This window comes from Olea europaea, chromosome 12 (genome assembly GCF_002742605.1).
Source record: "Olea europaea var. sylvestris chromosome 12, O_europaea_v1, whole genome shotgun sequence".
Lineage (NCBI taxonomy): Eukaryota > Viridiplantae > Streptophyta > Magnoliopsida > Lamiales > Oleaceae > Olea > Olea europaea.
Genome location: NC_036248.1, coordinates 6,067,094 through 6,076,790, shown reverse-complemented (window position 1 = coordinate 6,076,790; position 9,697 = coordinate 6,067,094). Strand labels below are relative to the sequence as shown.

The window sequence follows — 9,697 nt, the reverse complement described above, 5'->3', positions numbered from 1 at the left end:
CAATAGAAACAAATCTCATCTCCAATACCAGCAAATTATATCCCTTTAATTGACAATTTTCATATAAAACAAAGTTAAACGAATACCAAAAAACACTTTTATTTCAACATTTTCCACATGAAAAATTATATCATTCAAACACAATAATTAACAATTCCTAGTAAAATAATTTCTGGACAATTCAATTTCTTGAAATTTGTTTTCTTTCCACTCAAATTCCATTTTTGCAATCAAACGAACCCTTAGTATTTTTTATTTTCATAATACTTCTCATATGATTTTTTCAAAAGATTCCTAATTTAGGGGTATTTTTTTGAGTTCCCTTTTTGTGAATTGTTATTTTAAAATAGGTATTGCATGTAATTCCTCTAAAATTCTTTCCACGACAAGCCCATTAGGTTGAAGCCCAAAGGATGAAAAATTCATGAGGAAATTAGGCCCAATGCTCTAAAAAGTGACTCAATTTGATTAATACCCTAAATTAATTAAACATAACGTAAACCCTGTAATAATTACGGCAACCTATGTACCATACACAAGTATCTTTTCTACCACTTTGCATTCTTTAAATTTACCAAATCAATATAATGCACTTATAGATACAACGTGAGAATGGACAGAGAGATGGCTAATTCAACACCTAATCAGAAGCAGCAGCCGTCAACCATGTCATAAACGATGGAGCAACTCATCGTCGTCAGCCCTTACAACCCGAACATCCTTCTAGATCTCGAAAACTATGTGAATGAACAAGTCTCTCTTCAAACATATAGTTTGAGTGCAAATCCATGCCTTCTTCGTATCTACCAATTCGAGTAAGAGAGAGTGAGTACTCAAATTGTTGCCTGTATCTTGATCAAGGCTTCTTCTACCAACCATGAGAAACATTTTCATGGCAGATTCACACTGTAGATGGCCAGAAAAGTAACTTCTGCAAGTTCATCAAAATGTGCAAACCAAGTGTTTGATGTATAGATTAATCTAATTCTATATGTCAATATGGTTTGAAAGATTCTTTGAATATCATATATGGCAAAAAAAAATGAAAATAGACGTTACTCCCTTGCTATCTCACTAGTCTCTGCTCGTTTTCTTGATTTTAGGCCAGTTTATGCCAATTTATTGGAGATGGGGAGAGTAGGAAGATTGAAAACGAGAATAAGAAATTAGTAGCCGTGTACTTCTTTATTTTGATTTCTTTTGAGGCAAGATTTGTTCAAGGAGAAATTTTCCTCCTCAATAAAGAGTATTTATGTTTGTAATGATTGTGTTTGAATTGAATTAATTTTATGCAAGTAGTTGTTGGGTCGATTCTAGTTTGGATTGAATTTGCATAAAATGATATTGGTTTTATCGATGTTTCGTCATATTTTTATTTTCTGTCACTTTTTTTTAAATCTGTGTAGCTTTTTTTAATTCGTCACTTTTTAAAATTCGTCACTTTTTTTAAATTTTCATCACTTTTTTAAATTTTTGTCGCTTTTTTTAATATTTGTCACTTTTTTCTAAAATTTTTGTCACTTTTTTTTTAGTAGTTGTCACTTTTTTATCAATCGCATTCTTGCAATTTCTATCACTTTTTTTTAGTGACAAATATTACCTCTTAATAAAAAGATACATTGCATGTCATTTTTTCATAAAAATGTGACACTAAACTTTTGAAAGTGACATTGTCACTTTTTTTGAGTTTTTGTCACCTTTCAAATTTGTCACTTACTTAATAAGATAAAAAAATAACATGATATGTTAAATTTTCCTAACATAATCAGCATGTGAATTGTCCTAGACATGCTGATTATGTTAAGAACTGCCACTAAACTAGTGTAGATTGTTCTAGATATACTAATTATGTTAAGAATATGATTATTGGTGCTACACAAATGGATGGTGCTAGCTTTGACAAGTTTGTCATTGTTTTGAGTTTTTGTCACTTTTTTTTTGAATTTTGTCACTTTTTATGCGTTTGTGTCAGTTTTTTTTTATTTTTTTATTAAAGTGGTACTGTGTCACTTTTTGATTTTACACGTTATTTTTTACTTCAAAAAAAACTTCTTATATGATTTTTCAAAACACCTCTAATTTTAAGGGTATTTTTGTAAGTTGCCCAAAATTCAACCTTTAAAACCCAAAACCTAGTCCATTTCGTAGCCTAACAAAAGAAGAGAAACGCTAACACTAGAATTGACCCTAGCCCAAATTGTAGCCCACACACTAGCCAAAACGAGTTTAGTACCAAACTATAGATTTTCGATCGTCGCCGTCTACAGTCATGATCGCCACCGCAAACACTAGCCTCCCACCGCCACCAAGCACCTAGGAACCACCACAGCAAAGACCGACAAATACCGCCAATCGACAACAGTGAACGCCGACAAGTCTACCTCCACCAGAAACCGCAAGGAAAAACTTAGAACCATCATCACTCTCCCACACCCAACACAGTGTATATTCACAGGCACTAAACGCCGAAAAATCACCACCGCACACACTACCAAACGCCGCCAAACTGCAACAATCACCAAACCGCCGTCAAACCACAACCGAAACAACAAACATAAACGCCACCAAACCGCTGCCGAAGACACCCCCAAACGTCATCAAACACACCTCACACATCTACCTCCACTAGTATACTCGAAAAAAACCCTAGGAAACATTACAATCGCGAACACCGCTATATTTACCTCCACCAGTAACTGCCACAAAAACCATAGAAATATCACCCTTCCAACGCCACTATCGTCTAGATTCATAGCCATCAAAACAAGCAAATTACCACCGCAAACAACACCAATTACCACACAGCCACGTCTGAGGTAATATGAGTTCATTTATTTAAAATTACGTGGTTGGCATATATGATGTTTAACAAACAAAAATCTAAATTTTCGCTTCATTGTAATAGGTCATAATCTGGAAATAAAAATAAAAATAAAAACCCAAATTTGAGTCTCTCCTTACTAGTAGTCTGAAAATTTTCAATTTAAAAAAATACACAGCTGTTTATTGCTGTTGTTAATTTTGATTAAAACTCCCAACAGTATCGCCGCACTAAAACTTGAAAAATTACCACACCATCTAAAAAATATGTTCAATAACTAATCTTCTTCCAAGAAAAAGTTGTCTAATATAATTAAGCTAGAGTTTAAACCATTGTCACTATCTTTTATGTACTCTGGTAACTATTGCAAGAACGAGGTGATCAGTTTATCTTAGACTAAAATGTTAGGCACCCACCACATAGAGGACTTAAAAACCCCTGATCTTGTCTCTTACCCACACCCCCTTGCTTACCAATCGTGGAGACGATGTTGAGATCGACGACCTCTTTGGTGATCGATAGCATGATAACACGTGTCTTCTCTTACGTTGTTCCCACCCATCTACACACACTAGGCACAACATTGAGGACGATAATTGTGTCACTTAGAAAGTCAAACTAGAGTCGCCAACTTTTTATGGTCTCATTGACCCCGAGGTCTTTCTCAATTGCCCATAAGGTAGTTTGATTGGTATGGCATGCACGACACCCAGTGTGCTCATTTGAATGATCAGGTCAGGCCCTATCATTGAAGGAGACAAAACGAAATGCTAGTAATAGAAAAATATGTTCCTGCCGTATAAAACCCAATTGTTAGATAACTTCCTCAACCAATTATCGGGTTCTTCCACTATGGTTCAGTACATGACTCATTTTGAGACGTTGACGTTTAGTTATATTCACGAAGATCCTTATCTCACGGCCATTAGTTTCATCAATGGAAGCCTGGTATTGAGTTTGAAGTTTCACTAAACTCGCAATTCTTTAGTGGAAGCATATCATTAGACCTTAGAACTTGAAAAATATCTTTATTTTCATAATGGGAGATGTGCATTCCGTTAACTCACCTATTTTAGACAGTCACATCCCCAGTCCATTCACTAGGCTTACCAATGCCCTCACCCTTACACTTAGGTTGGACCACCTCTGAATTCCTCAGTCACTTTTACTAACCACTCTAGTTGGGGCTTTCTATCCTATTCCGCTAGCTGTCGTGCATCTAATCATCGAATTTAATGTTTGGCAAGGTGAAGAGTGCCACAAGCCAGAGATTCAATTAAAAGCCTTCTAAAAGATGCTTATAAACCTAATGGAATCTCTCAAACAGTTTGACTCCTTTTGAAATTATCAGAAAACTAGCAAAGACCTTTGGTCTTCTGTAAATTCCAATCCGTAGTTCATTTATGATTCAACCACACTACAAATCTGTGATATCTTTAGAGAGGACAGTGCTCATCCTTGTGCTCCGATCTATGCTGGGCCGCACCAGGTCAACCTCGAAAATAGTGATCTAACTCAAAAGGAATACTTCCAAGGTCCAACTTGTAAAGAGCGATGACTCCCAACATAACCTTCAACATGCCGGCCGTCTAAAACTCCAACTCATGGAGATTTTGAACAAATTATCTGCAAGTTTTAGCTCAATCTAATTCTTGTTTCTCCATCAATTGAACAATCAGTTTTGTATTGCTTTAGGATGCCCATGAACCCTCTGCCCCTTGTTTTCTTGACCGTATCAGTATATTATGTTACTGGTTTTACATCTCTCAAAGTCACACTACTTAACAATTGATAATTTGCATTGCCTCATTTATCTCCTTGCATGTTGAACAAAGCACTGCCGTGTGGAGGTAGAAGGCCCACGGATCGCAAATCTCTTTTCCCAAAGAAAAAGTCACGGCAGTAGAATAAGCGGCAAGAATATGACTATATTTCCCTCACCACTCTTGATCTCAAGTCCTTTCCACCAGTTAGCATGCACTATCCTTTCTTGCTCGGAGATTCATGAGAATAATGGTAGCTAATTTCAGGGTAATGAAAAAGTTAATAAAAAAATTACAAAGCTTAAACTTACATAAAATTCAGGTTACGGAAGAGGCCAAATGAGGGGCGTCTAGAATGTAGAGCTGGTGGAATTCTCTACACGAATGATTACATGATTGTCCATTTTCTAATTTTGCCTATAACATCACGGAGTAATTTGTTGAGTTTGCACTATTAGTTTTTAAGTAATATTGCTCTTTCTTTTTCTCCTCTTTATTGACGTTGAAAAATAGTTGAGACATACTCTGTTCCATAACAGAAATTGTTTGCGAAAGACAAACCTCATTATTGTTTTGAGGGCTGATTCTGGCTATCAATTTGCTTACCTAAAAAATAGCCTCCAATGTTGTACAACTAACTTTACAAGAAGGTTTTTTTTAAAAGACTCTAACCTATCTAGGTGATTCTGTTTTGTTAGTTGACACTATAATTGTGTAACAATATAGGTGAACTTCTGGCTCCCTTAAAATTTCTCCTGTGGAAGAATTTTTTACTCTAGAATCTATTGCAATGGATAGATAATCATGTATTAAAAGAACTACGTCTTGAGTAAGATTCAATTTGAATTTACATAAACAAGTTAAATGGTTTTTGACAACATAACTCTTTACAAGTAAATTGTGCTCTATAAACACTGAAACTCTTTTTTATATTGAATGGTTGTGTAGATGTCTTCATCCTTGAACTCCGACATATTATGTCCTAATAATGGGAACGTGATATGGACTTCAGTTAAGCTATCCGGTGGAGAAGAGTCGAGATATCTAACAAACTTTAACGAGTTTGGTTGTATATGTAATAGTTTACGCTTTGCTTTTTTGTACAACAACTTCATTTCTTCACAGTCCTAGATTAGTTCTGTGATTCTTGAGGATACTTTATGCAGGGTTCGATGCATTTGGGATTGTGGCAAAAAGCGAGAATATGTTGGACAAAAAAGTTTATGCAGTAAAAAAAATTTCCTTGATGATTGCCAATGTGTCTTTTGAGAAAATTTTGAGGTACAATATACAATTTTTTCTACTTGTTATAAAATTGCACGTATAAACTATTATATATTAGTTAAAAGAGTGTGTGTAAACATTTTCATATAGGAATAATGAAACATATACTAGAGTACATTTGTGTACAATTGCATGCTTAATAAATAAACTCAATAGAAAAAGACTGGATTGTAATTCCATATTTAATTACCTGAAAATATTGTTAACAAATAAAAATTAGCATCCTATTGTAAATAAGCGTAACTTTTTTTGAAAGAATACTGAATTCTAATGGATTTCAAAAACTTAGTAAAATGTAAGACATGTCATATTAACATCAGTTGTAAATAGTAATTATTTCATAATACATAATATCAAACTTGGATATTATAAAAAAAATAATAAAGTAAAAATTCAAATTTAGATATGCAAATCATAATTGTGAACTAATATCACTAATTTCAACAGATTGTAATTCTATTTACATTTAGTTTTGGTGATTTATCAAATAGAAATCATTGTATTCGTTTCCTGTAGTTGTGTTTGCGTGAGAACAAATCAATTAGAAATTATAAGGATGGCCTACAAGATGAATGATGGGGAAGATAATTTAAAGAGAATGTTATGGTGGTGGGTAGTCTGCAGTGTTGGTGGGCATTGATAAATCATATGTAAGAGTTAAGGCGATAAATCACCAAAACTAAATGTAAATGAAATTACAATCTGTTGAAATTAGTAATCTTAGTTCACAATTATGATTTGCATATCTAAATTTGAATTTTTATTTTATTATTTTTTTATAATATCATAGTCTGATATTATGTAATATGAAATAAAAACTATTTACAACTAACGATAATGTGGAATGTCTCACGTTTTACTAAGTTTTTGCAGTCCATGAGAATTCAATATTCTTTCAAAAAAGTTATGCTTATTTATAATAGGATGCTAATTTTTATTTGTTAATGATATTTTCAGGTAATAAATTATCGAATTACAATTCAGTCTTTATCTATTAAGTTTATTTATTAAGCATGCAATTTGTACACAAACGTAACGTACTTTAGCATATATTTAATGATGATTCCTATATGAAAATGTTTATACAAACTCTTTTAACTAACATATAATAGTTTATACATGAAATTTTTATAACAAGTAGAAAAATTTGTAATTGAAAATTGTATATTGTACCTCAAAATTTTCTCGAAAAACATGTTGGCAGCCATCAAGGAAATTTTTTTTACTGCATAAACCTTTTTGTCCAACACATTCTTGCTTTTTGCCACAACGCCAAATGCACCGAACCTTTCAAAAAGTATCCTCAAGAATCACAAAACTAATCCAGAACTATGAAGAAGTGAAGTTGTACAAAAAGCAAAGCATGACTATTGACTATACAATCAAACTCGTTAAAATTTGTTAGATATCTCAACTCTTCTCCATTGAATAGCTTAACTGAAATCCATATCACATCTCCATTAATAGAACATAATATGTCGGAACTCAAAGATGAAGACATCTACACAAGAATTCATTATAAAAAAAAGTTTCAGTGTTTTATAGAGCACAATTTACCTGTTTAAGAGTTCTGTTCTCAAAAACCACTTAACTTATTTATGTAAATTCAAATTGAATTTTACTCAAAACACAATCCTTGTAATACATGATTATCTATCCATTGCAATAGATTCTAGAGTACAAAATTCTAGCACAGGAGAAATTCAGAGAGAGCCAGAAGTTCACCCATATTGCTACACAATTATAGTGTCAACTAACAAAACAGAATCACTTAGACAGGTTATAGTCTTTTAAAAAGATCTCCTTGTAAAGCTAGTTGTACAACATTGAAGACTGTTTTTGAGGTAAGCAATCTGAACAGATAGATAGCCAGAATCAACCCTTAAAACAATAAGGACCATCTATCATTTTATCATGGATTCTTAAGTAAGTTCTCTAGAAAACAGTGATGGCAACGGGGTGGATTTGGGGAGGGGCACCCCCACCCCGCCCCGCCCCGAGGACGGGGCAACTTCTTACCCTGTTTAATTTTTTTTATTTTTTAGTTTTACATTTTCAAAGTTTCAAATTATCTTATTATTAGAGAATAAAATACAAATTTAAAATGAGTTTTTAAGGGATGAATTTTCTAGAAATAAAATTATTTTTAATTTTTTAATTTTTTTTTTTTTTTTTTTTTCACGGAGAGGGTTAGAGGACGGGGTGACCATTTACGCCCAGCAACGTGGCGGGTTTTTTGCCCCATTCGGGATGGGGCGGCACCGAGACAGGGTAAATTGCCATCACTACTAGAAAAGTGATTGGCAATAAATTCAATCGAAGGCTATTAGAACATAGATGGGAAACAATTGAGAACGAGATTTTGTCTTTCGCAAACAACTTCTGTTGTGGAACATATTATAGCTCAACTGTTTTCCAACTGCAATAAAGAGAAGAAAAAGAAAGAGCAATGTTACTTAAAAACTAATAAATGCACACTCAACAAATTACTCCGTGATATTATAGGCAAAATTAGAAAATGGACAATCCCGTAATCATTCGTGCAAAGAATTTCACAACTCTACATTCTAGACACCCCTCGTTTGGGCTCTTCTGTAACCTGAATTTTATGTAAATTTAAGTTTTGTAATTTTTTTATTAACTTTTCCATTACCCTGAGATTAGCTACCATTATTCTCATGAATCTCAAAGCAAGAAAAGATAGTGCATGATAACTAGTGGAAAGGACCAGAGATCAAGAGTGTTGAGAGAAATAGAGTCATACTCTTACAACTTATTCTACTGTTGTGACTTTTTCTTTGGGAAAAGAAGTTCACGACCCGTGGACCTTCTACCTCCGCACGGCAGTGCTTTGTTCAACATACAAGGAGATAAATGAGGCAATGCAAACTATCAATTGTAAAGTAGTATGACTTTGAGAGATGTAAAACTAGTAACATAATATGTTGACAGAAATTCAAAAAACAAATGACATACTCAAAAGTAACAAAAATTCAAAAAAGTAACAAAAAATCTATCAACTCAATCAATCTATTTATCACATAAAAAGTTTTTTAGAAGTAAAAATATTGTAAAGTTAAGTGTCACTTTTTTTTTATTATTATTAAAAATTGATATTTGAGTGACAAATTTTTTTAAGAAGTGACATAAATTCAAATAAAGTGATAAAAACTTAAAAAAGTGACGTTAACTCAAAAAAGTGACAAAATATCAATCAAAACCCTAAAAAATGATAGAAGTTCGAAAAAGTGACAACTACTCAGAAAAAAAAGGACGAAAATTCAAGTAAGTGACAAATTACGTTCATGATAATAATTCAACATTCCATAGGAACCACAAAGGGGGACATGACTATAGTCAACCACAGAGATCTTTATTAATGATTTTCAGACCACTATATGCTTGTTCAAGTATCCTTTCATGCATTATGTTAAGTATCAAGCAAGATCAACTATGGCTTCAAAAGGGACGTCATAATGCTATCCTTCAATCGAGTATATAAATAGTCTGATTGACCATACTTGACAAGTCCAATTACATGGACCAAGTGTCAATTGATTTGATCTATCACCTAGATTAATAATTATCATCAACGAGGTCGAATAGCATCTCTCTTAGTTGGCTAGTCCTCATTTTTCACATGCTAGAGCATCCAGACACAACGGGCTCGATCCAAGACTTAAAAGAATGAAAACTACTAGAAATTAAAATGCATAAAATATTTTTCAAGCTGCAACATTGACACATTATATATACATTCAAGCACAAACCTAGTAATAACGTACAATGTTCGGGCGGCTCATTGATGAAATTGCTTTCACCTCTCTGA

General features: G+C 33.3%; 1 long non-coding RNA gene across 6 annotated transcripts in view; it reads right to left on the bottom strand.

Annotated features, from left to right (window-relative positions):
- Positions 1-445: 445 nt before the first annotated feature.
- Positions 446-9,697, bottom strand: part of LOC111405361 — a 14,874-nt gene continuing 5,622 nt past the window's right edge. For 2 of the 6 annotated variants that reach the window (XR_002704767.1, XR_002704773.1), the window contains one exon: positions 446-906. This is a non-coding gene — a long non-coding RNA (uncharacterized LOC111405361). Of the gene's footprint in view, positions 932-1,470; positions 7,156-9,220; positions 9,694-9,697 lie in introns of those variants that run through there. The other 4 variants (XR_002704768.1, XR_002704771.1, XR_002704770.1 and 1 more) reach the window with 4 other exon arrangements.